Source organism: Lissotriton vulgaris, chromosome 4_1, assembly GCF_964263255.1.
Source record: "Lissotriton vulgaris chromosome 4_1, aLisVul1.2, whole genome shotgun sequence".
NCBI classification, from domain to species: Eukaryota; Metazoa; Chordata; class Amphibia; order Caudata; family Salamandridae; genus Lissotriton; species Lissotriton vulgaris.
The window spans coordinates 1,506,933,827-1,506,953,414 of record NC_141691.1 but is presented as its reverse complement, the minus strand read 5'-3'; positions in this window follow the sequence as shown (position 1 = coordinate 1,506,953,414).

Genomic DNA, 19,588 nt, shown 5'->3' with positions numbered 1-19,588 from the left:
TTCAATATTTAGGAAGCATGTGTGGGCTTATGAATCGAAATATGTACATGACATGAAAAAGTAGAGCAGTACAATACAATGCCCAGTCCATGGCCGGATGTGACGTCTGCCAGGTCAGACAAAACAACAAGGAGACAACAATGACAAGGTGTTGTGCTGGTCCCTAAATGGCAACAGGTCCCGGTGAACATTATTCAATTACGATTTGCATGGTATGCATTGATACCTCACAACATGAACAAGTAATGTATGTACCTCTGTACCATGTTAGGAGGCACAGTAGTGCACATAGAAAACGATGTGAAGATCTGTCAATTGTGTAGTGTACAGACAGTGGATGACACAAAGCTAACAGAATGCCTGCAGAGTGCACAACAATGACCTCTCCCCATCTAATCCCCAGGTGACCCACAACTTACTGCTGAGGAGTGGACAACACCAACAAGCAGCAGAGCTAGTCTCCCCCCCCCCCCCCGGTACATGGACTCTCGGATTTTCAGGATGATGAGCAAAAGGCCGGCCAATCTGGTGTGCCAGGGAGCAACAGGTCCCAGGACCCCATCCTCCCCACCACCATGTCTGCTGTAACACCAACTGCACAGCAGACCCCTGCTGTTACGGCCTGTGCGTCCATTGCCACCACCACCAGTGCCACCTGCCACATCCTCCCTGTCCCAGGGGATTTCTACCCCACACCAACAACTGAGAATGGCAGGGAGAGTGTGCTGGGAGCCACAGTGGGGAGGTGACGGGTCTGTGGCAGCAGAGCAGGTGGGAGGGCCAGAGTCACCCTCGGACACCAGGAAGCTGGGACCCCATCCCTGGAACACATCACCAGAGTCCTTGGGGCATACGAACATGCCCAGGGACAAACTGGCCAGTCGGACGGTCTTTTATGCAAGCTCATCCGGCTGATGAGGTCCATCGACACACGCATCCTGCTGATGAGGTCCATCAGTGGAGTGGTGTGGCTCACTGGTTAGAGGCGGCAGACCCGTAAGCAGAGGACGGCCTGGGACCAGGGTTCGATTCCCGACGCGGCAGGGTCGTGGACCTTGGTCAGCGGGATCGATAATTCTCGCCTCGGTGCCTACTCCAGTCAGGGACCACACTCGGCAACTCTGGGCATTAGCTTGCCTCATCTTCACAACGGCCCCCCCAGACCGCCGGGGATGCTTGGTCGCACCTTAGAGATACCCATTAGGGACCATCTCTCAGGTTGAGCCAGGACGGGTTCCCCAGCGGTCGAAGCGCAGAGATACTCCTCCGGGAGTCGATTCCTAGCGCTATATAAACCCGCAATTAAATTAAATTAAATTAAATCGACACACGCATTGGACAAATGGTGGACCTCGTGGGCCAGCAAGTGGCGTTACTGAGGGACAGGCCTGCGTCCCAACCAACACCTTCACCCCCTCTGTTTTGCTGCAGGATGACAATTCACCATCCTCCCCTGCAGCCACAGAGAGGGGTGAGTCCTCAGACGCCGCTGGCCCCACAGCAGGGCTCACCCCAGCCAGGCGAACAAGGGGCCGTCCAAAGAGTCCCTGGAGGCAAAGCACCAGCCAAATGCCAGTCACCGAGCCAGCCCAGATAGCAACCCTCTTCTCCACATCATTGACTGTTGGACTGTCCTTCCCCACACTGCCTTGTGAATGGCACCTGTCTGTTGGACTGGGTCACCACATCAAAGTGGTATCTACTCTTACATCTCATTTACCATGACTGTCAACTCACTGCCCCCTCACCACCTCCATGAAAATCTGCCCACCCCCTCACATGTCAACTTTGCAAATAAAATACCTTACACACTTTTTTTGTGTCAGATTTGTCTTTACTGCAGGATGTACAGTCTTCAAAATGTCCATATTGTATTGTATGTACTGTATGTAGGCAAGGATAAGTCTGAGGTACCTAGGGAAACACAACAGAACAACATTCACTGGTGTGAGTGCGGCATCACAGACATTACACTACTCCAACCAACTACATAAACCAACACGCACACAACACAATGGGCAAAAAGGGTCAACATATATTTGCTGTATACGTTCACAGATGACACGTCACACTCCCATATCCACACACAGGTGACTTTACATCTGTCTGTTTAAACCATTCGCACACAGCCCTTCAAGGCAACAGCAATCTTACCAGACAATGTACATGTTGGACTTCGTCACCCACCTTCAATTGAAGTAGAGGGTGATGAGCTGTTGATGCATGTCACCACCTTCCTCCTCTCCACTGTCATCATCACTAGACTCAGGTTGATGTGCCGGCCGGGGCCTTGGGTCCTTATCATCATCCAGGAGTAGGGGAATCCGCTTGCAAATGGACAGGTTGTGGAGAATGCATCATGCCACTACGATCTGATAGACCTTCCTGGGCATGTATGCCAGTGCACCTCCGGTTTTGTCCAGGCTGCAGAAGCGTGACTTGAGCAGATCAAAAGTACGCTTCACCACACGACGTGTCCTCCCATGGGCCTCATTGTATCGGATATCAGCCGGGGTCCTGGGATTCTGCAGTTGGCTCAGCAGCATTGGGCAGCTGGGATATGCAGTGTCACCTAGGAATGACAAATACACATTGCAATGTCAACAGAGGTCAACAGGTCACACACAGCACGACACACGCCTCGGCATACTCACCCACAAACCATGCATGGTCTGGAAGCAGATTAGCCATCAGCCGTGGTACAATGCAGTTCCTCAGGACATAGGAGTCATGGACTGATCAGGGGAATCTGGCACACACATGCGAGATGATCATATCTGCCAGGCACACCATCTGCACATTAATGGAGTGGTAATGTTTTCGATTACGAGAAATTTGCTCACTTGCCTGTGGTGGCACAAGACCGACATGTGTGCAATCTATGACACCAACAACATGGGGGATGTGCCCAATGGGATAGGAGTCTCCCTTCACAGCTGCCAATTCAGCACCCCAGGGGAAATGTATATATCTGTCCTTGTATATAATCATGGCGGACAGGACATCACGCAGCACTATGCTTAACATCGGTTGAGACATCCCACCAGCGCTGGCCACGGTTTTCTGACACAGAATAAACAAAGAAGGACAAATGAGTGACACACCAGGTCACATGAGTGGACGTTTGAGCCACACAGAGGGCAAACCTCTCTATTTTCAATACACAGGTGCCTCAAACACCACATAGGTCAATGTGAATGCACATAGTTCATGGCCACATTTCCCATATGCACGCCTGGGAGCGTGGCATCCAGCCAATGTGCAACAAATCAACACCACTGTCTCATACTCATCCACAACACAATGACCACAGTTGGCGGTAAAGTGACAATTGCGTGTATGAGCAGACAGAAAAGCACAAGTAAGTAACTATATCATACAGTGAGACAAGCCTTCCCGAGGTCATCACTGTCCCACAACACATTGATATGTGTACACATTGTAAAGTCCACTACACCACTGTCCTGCCTCATCAATCATCTAATGCCTTTGTGACATGTTAGGGACTACAGACCAATGTACGTCACACATCCATAACACAATGACCACAGTTGGCGGTCAACTGACAATTCCGTGTACGAGCAGACAGAAAAGCACAAGTAAGTAACTACATCATACAGTGAGACAAGCCTTGCCGAGGTCATCACTGCCCCACAACACATTGATACGTGTACACATTGTAAAGTCCACTACAACACCATCCTGCCTCATCAACCATCTAATGCCTTTATGAAATGTTAGGGACTACAGACCAATGTACATCACACATACACAACCATGGCACATGTAGGCACCTGTGGAGTCAATGGAACATTGGAATTGTGTGCAGAATGATGTGCCCTTCACCATGTGGCCACTGTGCACAGTGTACCCGATGGACATTGCCATTGTATGTGCCCCCAAATTGCGGTAGCTACTGCCTGGCCTCGGCGGTGTCTCACTGGAACCCCCCTGACACAGGTGCGGTAGTCATTGGCATGGAGACATGCCCAAATGATGGTTCGCATGCTCCGCCACCCAAATCGCGGTGCCTCATGCCATTGTATGTGCCCAAATCTCAGTAGCTGTCGCCTGGCCCCGGCGGTGTCTCACCGGCACCCCCATGACACAGGTGCGGTAGTCATTGGCATGGAGACATGCCCAAATGGTGGTTGGCATGCTCCACCACCCATTTTGCGGTGCCTCATGCCATTGTATGTGCCCAAAATCGCAGTAGCTACCACCGAGCCATGGCGGTGTCTCACTGCCATGAAGCATGCCCTAGAGCCAATGGGAATGATGATTGTGGTGGCATGATGCAATTTTGAAAATTGCGTTAGGCGTGCTCCGCCACGCAGAGTCGGACATTGGATGCTTTTGAAAGATGCAACATCGCGGTAGCGCACCCCGAGCCCCTGCGGTGTATCACCGCCATGGAGCATGCCCTAGAGCCAATAGGAACGATGATAGCGGTGGTATGATGCCATTTTGTAAATCGCGGTATGCATGCACCGCCACTGCGGAGGCGGTCATTGGATGCTTTTGAATGAGGCAGACCTGGACAACCAATTGTTGCTGCTTGACACCTTTAAAACGACCCAAGGGGGATATATATGTGTGGGAGTGAGCCTCAATGGGAGAGGTGTGGCGTCTCGGCCAGCACGACTGACGCTGGACTCTGGGGATCACGGTTCGATTTCCGGCGCCGGCAGCAGATTAGCCCAGCACCATGTGACTCTGGGCAATAGCTTGCTTGATCTTCCCGACGACCCCCAGCGCCTAAAGACCCTTAGGGGTGATTGTTCGCGCTTTACAAATGTGGATTATTATCACATTTCCACTGCTCCCAGAGCCTGCTGCCAGAGACCCCTCATCTGCTTCTGCCTCCAGGGACTTCTGCCTGAGACCCCTCATCTGCTGCTGTCTCCAGGGACTGCTGGCTGGGACCCCTCATCAGCTGCTGCCTCCAGGGACTGCTGCCAGAGAACCCTCATCTGCTGCTGCCTCTAGGGACTGCTGCCTGAGACCCCTCATCTACTGCTGACTGCAGGCATTGCTGCCTGAGACCCCTCATCTGCTGCTGCTTCCAGGGACTGCTGACTGAGACCCCTCATCCTCCAATTCCACCACAGGTGTTCCATGTCCACAGGGATGGCAAGGACAGAGAAGATCCATGCCAGTCCATTCACAGCGTGGAGCTGGAGGTGCTGGTGGATGAGGTGCTCGCACAGTACCCAAGTTGGTATGGTGCCCCAAATGTCGTGGTAAGTAATAAAAGACTGAGGTGTAGGGCAGGGGGGAGCCCACATGTAGTTGGACTGCTGCAGTATATGCCTGACGGTGTGGGGTTCTGTCATGCACTGACAAACATGCTGTCTCCAGGTGGAAGGAGTGTGTGTCCCATTGTCTCAGGTTTCCCTACCTGCAGTTGTAGTTCTGAGTGAAGTGTGTTGCATTGTTAGCCAGACAGTGAAACAGTATGTTGGCCTGCAGTTGTAGGTCTGAGTTAAGTGTGTTGCATTGTCAGCCAGACAGTGAAACAGTATGTTGACCATGCAGGTGCATGGACAGTGATTGCTTGGCTGAATGGCTATGTGTGCCCCTGTTGTCCAACTCAGTGTGAGCCCAGATGCTCTGCACAGTGCCCGCCCACAAAGACAAGATCACATCACTGCATTTACTGAGTCCTTACTCTTGTTTTTTCACAGTGAAATCCAACGATGCACCACCTCAGCCCTGTATAATTGCACACAACCTGGAGTTCTGGACTTTTTGGTTCCGTCCAGAGGTGTCAGGGGACAACACCCAAAGACCCCGGAGTTCTACCTGTCTTGGTGCACGAATAAACAGAAACACGGGCTTCTCGATGGTGGCGTCAAAGACCAAAGGTTTATTACTGCAGGGACACAGAAGTCACAGAAACAACACATGGGCAGTATCTAGGAGCCTGTTCGATTTGTACAAAGAGGGTTGCTCCTTATATACTAAATATTGGCCTTCAGGCAAATTCTTCACATGTTAGTACATTCCCAAACCTTTGTGTCCTAAACAATAAATATTTGGCGTTGCACAGGAATCGTCAACAATATCTGATGTCAAAACATTACGAAGAGGGGTTCCCACTAGTTCATCACAATCCCTTGTCAATATTGCATTCAAGAGCCGGACCGCCTCATCGTAAATTTCGTTACCTCCCCCTAATAAAGATTCAGAAAGAAAGGAACGGAGCCAGGTGTGGAAGATAGGAAAGTAGGATAAGGGATGTTTGTGTGTTGTAAATGGGCAAGGCTACCAGCTTCGGCCGCCTAATCGTGATCAGGCCAATGGACACGAGAACCAGTATAGCAGGGCTGGCCTCGGGCAGAAGGAGCAGCCTTTGTTGAATCATGCAACTACAGCGTGTTCTGATCTAAGGTGCACGTGTCACTAGAGAGGTGAATCTCCGGCTAAGCCTACGTGTCCTTAATTGAAATGGAGAAATCAGAGGTTATTGCGTATGTGAGGGCAAGAAACACAAAATGGCTGCCCTGATCTAAGATGGATGCCATGGGTAGATCGGAAATGTGTTTGTAACAGGAGTACTCTTGCTCGTAGCATAGCGAAAACACCAGGATATGCTACATGGATCATTTGCGGTTCGCTGATACCAATATTATGTATTTCCGACAATATTGAAAACACGGGTTCAAATTGTCACGGAACCTCAGACCCTCCTTTTGCCCTTACATAGGCAATTTCTCAGTCTATGTCAGAATCTAGTTCTATGCTCATCAGGTCAGTGACATGCTGTTGTATCATCATCCTTTCTCGTGCCTTTTCTCCAAACGCAGGTGGTTTTCTAAAACAGGTTGCAGCACAAAGACTACACAGAGCTGGACCACACTGGATAATCAGGCAGCATGAGAATAGAAATACTAAGATGACACCAATGACCATCAGAACCTTCCATCCCCACACTGATATCAGAGTCCACAACCACTCTATGAAGGACCAGTTTCCCTTGTCTACATGAATAGAGTCGGAAATTTTGTGTAGCTTAGAGATCGCCTCATAGACTGTTGGAGCATTATTGGGAATAAAGACACAGCAGCTCGATTGGATCATTCTGCATACCCCACCTCGATCTGCAAGTATTACGTCTAAAACCATACGGTTCTGCAACGTCATGAGTCTATCCGCCTGAAGCTCAGCTGTCAAGTTGCTAAGGGCACCAGCAGTTTCGGTGATAGTAGATTCAACTACCCGTGTTAGCTGACGTATGTTTCTACTATTGGCCATAGGCCCCCAGAACGGAAGGAAACCTTTGAAGAAGTCTCCATCTTCCTGACCAGCAGTATCTTCCTTGCTGAAGACACCTCTTGCTACTCTGGTCTTGTGATAATCAGATGAAGCAGTGTATGTTGGAGGCAACAACCGAGCAATATAACATGACCTGAAAAGTCAGCAGGCAACCATGTATACGCTCTATCTTGACAGATGAAGTAGGTACCCCTAGCAGTAAGAAAAGCAGGGGAAGAGTTAGATGAAAACACGTAAGTCTCTACGCACTCACTCCTCCCTAGCTGAGCTCTTGGATTTCTCCCATTACCTTGCAAACAGACCTGACCTCGGTGAGGTACGACCCAGATTGGAGTTGAGCTTTTACGCTTGCTTTCTCCCAAACTAAGGCGATACTCTGAAGAATTCCAACTCAAATATACTTGCAATTCGTCTCTAGGGTAAGATGGAGTGTTATTGACATCCTTGATCATATCAATAATACCCTGGACTAAAGCTTTGTTGGCAGAGTTATATTTAGTGGAACGTGGTGGACGCGGAGGATAGGTTTCAAGGGCATAAGCAAAAATGGTCTGAAGGGCCTGAAATGATCCATTATAGCTGAAAGGCAAAACCAGATAGGGAATACCTTTATCCATAGTGTGGGGTATCAAGCCACACACCCAGCAGTCTGTAGTGTTAACTACCAGTTGGTGTTGGTGCAAGAGCTGTACAAAAGTGTTATTGATAAATTCTGAGCGTCGAGCTTGCTCATGTTCAGGAAACGAGTGAAAAGAGTGTATAGAAGAAACAGTAGAGGAAGCAGGATCAAGGGGAGGTACTGTAGTTACTGGCACAAAGATCAAATTTATACCAAAAACGATTCCACCCCCCCCCCCCAACGTTATTAAAACAATTAAAAATGTAATAGCACATTGCATCAGAAAACATTTACTATGGAGGATTCTGTAAAGTCTGTTTCTGCGAACATAAATCACATTTTCTCGTTGCAGCGCAGGAAGCTCCATCTTCTACAATCCGCTCGCGACCACTGATGATGTGTACGTAGATGAAAATGCCTCTATCAGCCCTGGGAGTTCCCAGAACTAACAGAAGGATCGACCTTGTGTCAGACCCCCGCAGATTCAACTAGGCACACAGCCACGACCCTACGGCTACCCAGACGGCAAGGCAATTGAAAACAATAAAACAATAGCAAACTTCCTGGCTGAAGGCAAAGTATTAAAATTTCAGATGTGTAAAATTGGCAGTTTCCTGCTTTATTTGTCCATATTACAAGATCGTAAGTTGTATCTTAGTTTTGCAGGAACTGTTTGATCAGGAAACAGTGTAGTGTCGGTAAAGTTTGCAATGTTCAAGTTCGCAGATGGCAGAGTTTCTTCAGATGCAGAGGGCAAGTGTTCAGGAGTCAAAGAAGTAGTTTCAGGAGGAGAGTCAGAGTCCGGAGTGTCAGTTATCAATTCGGCATCGCTGAAAGGGATAAACTTGGGTGATTGCTCAAATTCAGAGGCACCAATTCCCTTCTTAATCCAGTTGTCATAAGGAAGTGGCAAAGGCACACGTTTGACATGTGTTGCATGGATCCAATGCTTGCGACCAGCTACACGAACAGCAGTTCTCGTCGCCAATAACACCTGGAAGGGGCCAACAAATCTGGGCTGAAGGTTCTTCGTCCTCGTAAAATTTCGTACCACAACGTGGTCGCCGGGTTTCAGCTGATGGCCTGGACTCTCCGGAGGCTTTGGCAATGCATCGAAAACCTGTTGGTGAATAAGACTCAATTTAGCAGTCAAGTCGTAAAGGTAATCAATCAACATTGGATATTCTAGAGAACAAAACTCCTTTGGCCTTGGCACTCCCCAAATATTAGCGGGACGGCCAAAGACAATTTCGTATGGACTAAGCCCTACTCTAGAATGCACAGTCGCTCTCGTGGATAACAAGGCCAAGGGTAATGCGTCTGGCCAGGATAAACCCGTGGATGCCTGTATTTTAGCTAGTTTTAGTTTGAGGGTGCCATTGTAACCCTCAACTAAACCAGCAGACTGGGGATGGTTTGCACTGTGAAACTTTTGTTTAATGCCCAAACCGGCACACACACTCTGCATAACTTTCCCTATAAACTCACTTCCGTTATCTGACCATACAATCCGTGGCATTCCATACCTAGGGAAATATTCTTTGAGAAGAATCTTGGCAGTTGATAGGGCAGTATTGTCCTTTAGTGGATATGCTTCGATCCATCTGGAAAATGCACAGACTACCACCAGGACGTATTTTAGATTGTTACAACGATCCATGTGTATGAAATCTAGCTGAATTACTTCAAAGGGGCAGGAAGGAGGAGCGAAGTGACCAGCAGGAGTAGGAGTTCCCTTGCCAGGATTATGCATCAGGCATACCATACAATTTTTCACCACTCTCTCTGCACATTTACTAATCCCATCATTCTTCCAGACTGGAGCCAACATTTTACAGATTCCTTTAGAACTTATATGTGCTACTCCATGCGCCATTGTCACCACTGCAAGCAATATGCATCAGGCAACATCCAACGCTGTTGTTCCGACAAATCAATCCAACACCCACTTGAATCCAACCTACCCGTACTTTCTTTCCATGCACGCTTTTCCTCCTCAGTTGCCTCTTTCTGAATCTCTTTCACACTTTCCACTGTATCCTCACACATTCCAGACTCGGAAATCCATCTTGCAGACGTAGCAACATACATTCTACTCATCATATCTCTAGCTGTTTGTTTAGCGGTTTCATCAACAAAAGCATTCCCACGACCAACATCATCCGTGATTGCTTTATGAGCACTGCATTTCACAATTGCAACTTCAATCGGCAAGGTTAGAGATTCCAAGAAGTCATTAACTAGCTGACCATGTTGAATCTTAGTCCCATGGGACGTAATGAAACCTCTTTCTTTCCACAAACGGCCAAAACTATGGGCCACGCCAAACGCGTACTGACTATCTGTGAACACATTCACTCTCTTTCCCTTTGCTAACACACACGCTCTTGTTAGAGCAATTAATTCTGCAGCTTGGGCAGAATTCTGACTCACTCTCGCAGTCTCCACAATCGTACTCAAAGTCGTTACTGCATAAGCAGCGGTCACATCACCATTCTCCAGTTTAAAACATGACCCATCCACATACAACGTGCCATCTGGATCTGATAACGGAGTGTCTTTTAAATCAATTCGTCCTTTTGTCTCTTCCTCAGTTCTAAAACAACAATCATGGGGCTCGGAATCACTCGACTCTTGATTAGTCGGCAACAATGTTGCTGGATTCAATACATTGCATCTTTTGATTTGAATATGACTTGCTAGCAGTGTCAGCTCGTAGCCAGATAATCTAGCACTGGTAAGGTGTTGTGTCTTGGTTCTGTTCATGAGTGTACCTACAGCATGAGGAACCATAACCACTAGCATGTTGTTCATCACCAAACCAGCAGCTGGTCGAATGGAAGCTGCAGCTGCCGCTGTAGCTCTTAAACAACTAGGTAATGCTCTAGCTACCGGATCTAATGTTGATGAAAAATACGCACAAGGGCGTTGTTTATCACCGAATTTCTGTGTCAGAACACTCAACGCGCAACCTTCTCTTTCGTGAACATAGAGCGTGAATGGCTTACTGTAATCGGGTGTACCCAATACAGGAGCTGAACACAATGCTTTTCGTAGCTCAGAAAAACTCTCCTGACATTCAGCGGACCATGGCACCGGACTTGGAACACCTTTCCCAGTCAAAAAATTTGGGATCCACTGCCTACAGTACGAAGTAATGCCTAGAAAGGCACGTACTTCTCTCTGTGCGCGGGGAACACTCATCTGAGTAATTGCTTTTATTCTCTCTGGGGTCAACTTCCTTCCCTCCTTTGACAAGAGATGACCTAGGTAGGTCACTTCTTGGCAGCAGTATTGCAATTTCGAAGGTGACACCTTGTGATTCAAGTTGGACAAATGATGCAATAACGAAATCGTAGCTGCTTTGCAAGTTTCCTTGTCATCGGCAGCCACTAGAAGATCGTCTACATACTGCACTAGGGCAGAACCTTGAGGAAGTACAAAAGAATCTAACTGACTTTTTAATGCCTGACTGTAAATGGACGGACTCTCACAATAGCCTTGTGGAGCTTCGCATGAATGATAGAACTTTTTGCTGCACCAGTATCCAACAGAAACGGTTCGACTACACCTGATGTTGCTACTGCGACATAAGGCCCACTCTGATCCACTGGAACTGATACTACTCCCTCTCTCTGTCCATGGCTGTCCTAGTACCCATTTTGCTGAAATCCCTCATCCACTTCACAATAGTCTTCAACATGATACTGTTGAGATCTATTTTGCTGGGCAGACTGTCCATTTCGTTGATCAAAGTGATTGGAAGGGCGATCATTCGTCTGTGGAGGCATAGCACCTCGTCCTCGACCTCTAGAATTCTGCACAAAACCACTGCGACCTCTCTGGGCTGCTGCTGCATTATTTTGCGCTAATATCGGACAGTCATTTTTGTAGTGACCCTCTTTCTTACAGTACGCACACTGATTCCACTGATATTGTGGCCTCGGTGAATTATAATCTGTCCTTTGATATGACCCTTGCTGCGTATTAGTCTGATTCATGCGAGGCGGATATGCCTGTTGCAAAAGAACTTTAGTCTTTAAGTCTTTCGTTTTCTTATCTGATTTCTCTTTCTCCTCTGTATCCCTGTTTTCATAATACTGTGCAGTTGCAAGTATTGGCGCAGTTGTAGAGACAGCCCACGCACTTTCGGAATCTTTCAATTTATTGCAGAGCTCTGGTAGCAGGTTGTGTACAAATTTATCGACAAACAATCTCTGTCCTCCTTCTGTGCTCATATCCTGACCACTATGATCTACAAAAGTCTCTTCGAACCTCGTGAAGAAGTCGGAGACACTTTCGTCTTTCTTCTGCCTGCATGCGGACAACTTATCCCAGTTAACGCACAGTGCTGGCATCAGAATCTTCATTAAGTCAATTATCCTACCTGGAAGATTAGCAATTAGAGGTTCGGGTTTGGAACCACCTATTTGCTGACCATCTGCTGCAATGATAGCTGCCCAATCACCACCTAAGGCAACTGGATGATTTTCTTTACGAATTTTTGCCCAAATTGGTTGCGGAACTACATTCCCAAATAACATGTCGATGTCCGCTAGATTCATAACACAAGCCTCTACTGTCTGTGCTAACTCCTTATAGTATCCGGCAGGATTTTTACGCGGATCTGGCAAGGCCTGTTTCACTGCTAGCACTTCGGCTCGCTTCCACGGAATGTGTATCCACACTCTCTGGAATTGCGCCGGAGCGGCTGCAATACCACGGACCGCATCAGCTTGTACAGCTTCGCGCCAAATTGGAGGAACCTCCCTCATTGGATATTGGCCAGTCTGCTTCGTACTACTTTTCTCTAAGTCTCTCGGTGAGCGAAGAGATGGATCATTTCTATAACTTAAAATCAATTCCATCGCTTCTTTTATATTCGGACCTACTATCATTCCTGCAGCAAATTCTTTCTGAACTTTAATTAAGTCTTCTGAATTCGATTCAGAGTCATCTTCTTCTAGTTCCTCACGTAAAAGAGAGCACATTTCGTCAAAGACATATCGTTGCGTTGGTTCATTCCATTGCATAAATGTATCTAGTACATCTCTCGCACTATATCTCCTACTCTTCAAAATCCATCTAAGAGCCGTGGAATCCAAGATTCCCCGTTCCTCAGTACTTGGAAGCTAACTGCGTCTCTGTACAGAGTCAGAGGCAGGAGTCTTAATTAAGGTTTTATAGAAAGGAGACAGAATATTAGAGACGGAATCAGTGATTCTTCGACGCACAGTAAGCGGAGTCATAATACTAGCAGATGTAGAGAACACAGAGGCAGTAGGAATAGATAGCGTGACGGTAGGAGTATCAGGTAAGACAGCTTGTGAAACAGGAGGTGTAAGCGATACAGGTATAGGTAAAGAAGCCGGCAACCCAGGGAGTGGAGGTGCCGAAGGAATATTCACATTAATTATAGGAGGTACAGGAGCTTGATTCTGGGGTGCAGGAGCAGGAATACCAGGTTGTCCAGCAACCGGCAATTGAACATTCGGTACAGGCGGAGCCGTAGCACCTTGTGCATACGGTGGGGGTGACCGTAACAAGTAAGACAACAGAGGGTCGCGCTCGGGGTCCTCTACGATCTTAGTTGTTTTCGATGGCAAGGCAGGATAGCACTTGTCGATCGCTAAATTATGCTCTCTAATGGCCACCTCTACGGCCTTCTCAGACTCGTTGACTTGCAGCTGCTTAACAGCCTGTTCTAGAGTCAACTCTTGCTCTTTTTGTTCTTTCTTCAACCTTTTAATTTCTCTCTGTTTGGATTCTTTTTGCCAGTAACGGAAAGAATCAAACATTGTCGGCCGGACTTTCTTCCTAAACAATTTCGCTTCCAAATTATCAAGGATTTCGGGTTCAAAACTACCATGCAGTGGCCAACTAAGGACACCATCCTTTTCCGTATAGCGGACCCACACCTCATTATAAGATATAGGACCCACACCAAACTTACAATACAAATCATATAGAGGAGTCCCAATCGGAGGAACCAGACATGAGTCCTCCAATCGTGAATCACTGTTGCAACCAAAACAAGACAACATACAATTTTTCCGACTTACCATTTTGTAATCCGGAACACAGAACAAACAAAACAAGAAACAGATATGTGCACTTGAACCAAGAACTTAGGCCTACCAAAAACGAACTGATGTATCGATACCCAAACTAAACCAATAGATTATCGTAACCAAAACAACAACCAGTGATAATCTTATGAAACCAAACCAAACCAAGAACCAAAAAGGATTTTAACAACCCTCACGAAGTAACCAACGAGCAACCACTAAATACTTAACTGAGGTACTGAAGACGTCACCAAGGAGAAACCCGTCACGTTTCGCCGTACTAAGGACTGCACCTCGGGTCCAAGACAGGGCGACGGTCAAGGCAACGGCCCACTGCAGCCGTCCTGAACGGGAACCCTCGTGGAAAAGAACGTCGGGCCACTTTTGCGATATGCCGGGATCGATGAAGTGGGGCGCCTCCCTCAGGAATCTTCACACAAAGCTTCTCGAGCTCTTCAGGCTTTTGGACCGGTACCGAATGACGTCGCCCCACGTTGGGCGCCAATTGGAGTTCTGGACTTTTTGGTTCCGTCCAGAGGTGTCAGGGGACAACACCCAAAGACCCCGGAGTTCTACCTGTCTTGGTGCACGAATAAACAGAAACACGGGCTTCTCGATGGTGGCGTCAAAGACCAAAGGTTTATTACTGCAGGGACACAGAAGTCACAGAAACTACACATGGGCAGTATCTAGGAGCCTGTTCGATTTGTACAAAGAGGGTTGCTCCTTATATACTAAATATTGGCCTTCAGGCAAATTCTTCACATGTTAGTATATTCCCAAACCTTTGTGTCCTAAACAATAAATATTTGGCGTTGCACAGGAATCGTCGACAATATCTGATGTCAAAACATTACGAAGAGGGGTTCCCACTAGTTCATCACAATCCCTTGTCAATATTGCATTCAAGAGCCGGACCGCCTCATCGTAAATTTCGTTACCTCCCCCTAATAAAGATTCAGAAAGAAAGGAACGGAGCCAGGTGTGGAAGATAGGAAAGTAGGATAAGGGATGTTTGTGGGTTGTAAATGGGCAAGGCTACCAGCTTCGGCCGCCTAATCGTGATCAGGCCAATGGACACGAGAACCAGTATAGCAGGGCTGGCCTCGGGCAGAAGGAGCAGCCTTTGTCGAATCATGCAACTACAGCGTGTTCTGATCTAAGGTGCACGTGTCACTAGAGAGGTGAATCTCCGGCTAAGCCTACGTGTCCTTAATTGAAATGGAGAAATCAGAGGTTATTGCGTATGTGAGGGCAAGAAACACAAAATGGCTGCCCTGATCTAAGATGGATGCCATGGGTAGATCGGAAATGTGTTTGTAACAGGAGTACTCTTGCTCGTAGCATAGCGAAAACACCAGGATATGCTACATGGATCATTTGCGGTTCGCTGATACCAATATTATGTATTTCCGACAATATTGAAAACACGGGTTCAAATTGTCACGGAACCTCAGACCACGCTTGTGTAGTTCTATATTTTGTTTGTGAGTCCATGTCCCCCAATGCCACACACATGACATACTGATATATTCACAGGGCATGCACATTGAGTGCTGCACAGTCTTGCACACAGTGAGTCTACCCACAGACACAGCTTAATATGTGATGTATGTGCCCAGACACGCGTAGGACTGGAGATGTGTGCTTTCCAAAAAGGGGGTTCAGTGTTGTCATCTTGCATGTGTGGGAGATGTGCAGGGACTCTGTACGCCCTCATAAATGCATGTAATCACATCAGCTTAGCCCATGCAGAGTGCCCATGTGAGATGTACCCAAGGGTGGGATTGACAGAGATTAGTTTTGGTAATGAGTCTGTGTCTTGCAACTGTACTGATAGATGTTGGTACATGACACTATCACTGATCATTTCCTCCTCTTGTCTCCCATGCCCATACACCAGCATAAGGCTGTGTGGAGGGCCATTGCAGCAAAGGTGCAAGCTCTGGGGGTATCTAACCGATGGGGCACCCACTTCCACATGAGGTGGGACGACATCAGCCGGCTTGCAAAGAACGTGGCAGAGATGACCTTGGGGCTGCTTCCTCGCACTGGACGGTTGGCACGGCGCAGCATGACACCACTGATGAGTAGCATCTTGGCAGTGACTCATCCTGAGCTGGATGCACGTCTGAAGGAGCATCAGCAGCAAGGCAGGGGGGAGTATTTGGGGAGGGTGACTTGGGCTGGGAGTGGATGCATGGGTACAGGGCCTGGGCCAGCGGTCGCCTATGTGATGTTTGTGGAGTGGTGCAGTGCAGTGTCATGTAAGTGGCTGCTGGGAAGTGTGCCAGTGTCATGCATTTGCCCAAACTGTTCTTACAAAGGTGATCCTCCCTGCTGTGCATTCTCATTGCCTATGTGTTGTGCTCTTCATGGTTATTCAGCATTGGGGTAGTCTGGGGAATCCCTTTGGGAGTTAACAGCAGTGTTCCCAATCTGAGTGTGACTACATCTATGCGTACATTGCATGCACCATGAATGTTGAGGCCTACACATCTGACAACAATGTGCACTAGTCTTTAGGTCCCAGAGTACAACATGGTGTTTGGCATGGGCTATTTGCCATTGTAAACTGTCATGTCGTAATAAGTGTCTGTGTTGTCCCCTCCAGTTCCCTCAAGGTCTGTCAGTGGCAACAAGTGGTGTGCCCACATCATGTCCGTAGGTGTGGGCATAGCGAGTTGTGCATCTGGTAGACTTCAGCCAAGGGCAGGGTGTTGTGCTGTGTGGCCTTAACATGGCTCAGTCAAGACAGATGATCAGGGTTACATGTACTGTTGTGGTCTATGTAGTGAGTTGCTACAATGTGATTGCAGAGTGTGGTGTGCAACAGGTAGATTTGGGCATGTTTTATACTGCATTGATTGCATTGCTTTGTCCTGTTGATGCCACTAACCTGACCCTGCACCTCTCTTTCATGCAGATTCGCCAGCGGTCACGGAGAGACAGGAGCCGGACACCAGTGGGGGAGAGACTAGCACTACATCTGCACAGGAATCCAGTGACACAGAGGTCACCAGCGCCTCAGAAGGGGAACGGAGTATGCAGGAGGAATCCCTGCCTGAGACAGAAAGTACCACATCATCTGATGCCACCGGGGATGCATCCATGTTGGCGGGCAGAGGGAATGGAGACTCTGCATCATCTTTTACCACACAGCGGCCAGTGCCCACTCTCCCATCCACTTCCTCTGGTGCTGCCCGTGTCAGTAAGAGGGGACGAGTTACATTCACACCTGACACCGCTGCCCCTGCACTTGTCCCTCATGCTGCCTTCAGTGCTGAGTCTAGTGAGCTTCTGCGCCAGCTTTGTGTGGTCCAGACAGCCCTCCTCAGTGACCATGACAAAAACTTAGCCCAGGTGGTTGCCTACATGGAGGGCCTACACTCCGACGTGGGTGGGCTGCACCATACTGTCCAGGCTTTGTTGTCCACAGTGACGTCTGCCCTTCAACAGGCACATACTCCAATTCCTGCTCCAGGGCCTTTGTCCACCCCCCAGTTAGTGGCCACATCTGATGATAGTGATGTTCCCATGCGTCACAGTCACGATACAGCACAAGAAGCACCCAGCAGAAACAACCCAAGCGGGCCCGCCCACAGACACCATCCCCACAGAAGAGCAAATCCACCCCAGAATGCAAAGACAAGAGCCCATCAGGAAAAAGAAGGGCCCAAAAAGAAAAAAAGCAGACTCAGGCTCACATGCCTCAGAGGCCTCCCCAGCTAAGGACTCTCCTGTCCCTAAAACTTCACGCAAAGCAAGGCATGAAGTTATGTGGCTCTGAGGAGGTGTTGTATGGCAAGGGTACACCTAGGAAGGGCTTGGAGCCACATTCCCCCACCACATTGACTCCCATTCCAAGCCCAGTGAAGCAGGTGAAGGAGAGCACTATAGGGGGTTCCCCTGGCAAACAGAGGAAGGAGGGCACTGTAGGGGGTACACCTGGCAAAGAGGGGAAGGAGGGCACTGTAGGGGGTACACCTGGCAAACAGGGGAAGGAGGGCCAGAGGCGTAGCCAGAAAAAGTGTTACGCAGGTTCCAGCACATCACCAGAGGGAGTGCCAGTGTCTGCACCTGATGCGGCTCTGTTGGTGTGCGTGCCTGTTGTGTCAACACCAGTTCCCATTAACCCCAGTACAGGGAAGCCATTAAGAATTCCCAAGAAGTGGAAAGGCACCCCTCAAACCTCTCCCACCAACACAGTGTCTCAGGTCTGCATGACTCCACCTTCACGTGCCACTACACCACCTGGTCCAAGCAGCCCTCTGGCTTGCCAAGCCACTGATAGCCCTACCTCACCTGGGCCACTCTCTCCCCAAGCAGGTGCTCCTGATGTCCCCGACACACAGCCAGCTCCCAGTCCGCCTGACAGCCGTGTGAGTGCTAGTCCCCCTCACACACCTTTATCTTTCACAGGTGGGCCTGTTCTTCCCATTGTTATCCCCTGACTGTGTTGCTGCCAATGGAAGGGTATAGTCGTACACACTCCCTGTGCCGAATCTCATGTACTCGCTCTGCACTTTGCCTTGTCTAATGGCCTTCCTCTCCTGCCCTTGCCTGTGCAAATTCTCATGTACTCACTCTGCACTTTGCCATGCCCACTGGCCTTCCTGTCCTGCCCTTACCTGTGCAGATTCTCATGGAAATGCTCTGCACTTTGCCATGCCCACTGGCCTTCCTGTCCTGCCCTTGCCTGTGCAGATTTTCATGGATATGCTCTGTACTTTGCCATGCCCACTGGCCTTCCTGTCCTGCCCTTGCCTGTGCAGATTCCCATGTACTCACTCTTTACCTTGCCATGCCCACTGGGCTTCCTTTCCTGCCCTTGCCTGTGCAGATTCTCATGTAGTTGCGCTGCACTTTGCCATGCCCATTGGGCTTCCTGTCCTGCCCTTGCCTGTGCAGATTCTCATGGATATGCTCTGCACTTTGCCATGCCCACTGGCCTTCCTGTCCTGCCCTTGCCTGTGCAGATTCTCATGTACTCACTCTGCACTTTGCCATGCCCACAGCCTTCCTGACCTGCTCTTGCCTGTGCAGATCTCATGTAGTCTCTCTGCACTTTGCCATCCCCACTGGCCCTGTTCCTATGCAGTGTTGGACTATTCCCTGTGCAGCCTCTCATGTACTTGCTGTGAATTTTGCCCTGGACACTGGCTCTGTTGGCCTGCTGTGTTGGACTATTCCCTGTGCAGCCTCTCATGTACTTGCTGTGAATGTTGCCCTGACCACTGGCCCTGTTGCTCTGCTGTGTTGGACTATTCCTTGTGCAGCCTCTCATGTACTTGTTGTGCACCCTGAACTGGCCCCTGGCCCTGTTGCTCTGTTGAGTTGGACTATTCGCTGTGCAGCCTCTCATGTACTTGCTGTGCACCCTTGACTGGCCACTGGCCCTGTTGCTCTGCTGTGTTGAACCATTCCCTGTGCAGCCTCTCATACTTGCTGTGCACCATGGGCTGGCCACTGGCCCTGTTGCTCTGCTGTGTTGGACTATTCCCTGTGCAGCCTCTCATGTACTCACTCTGCATCCTGGACTGGCCACTGGCCTTGCTGTTTTGCCCTTGCCTTTGCTGCTTCTTATGGATATGCTGTGCATTTTGTGCCTTGCACTTCTCTA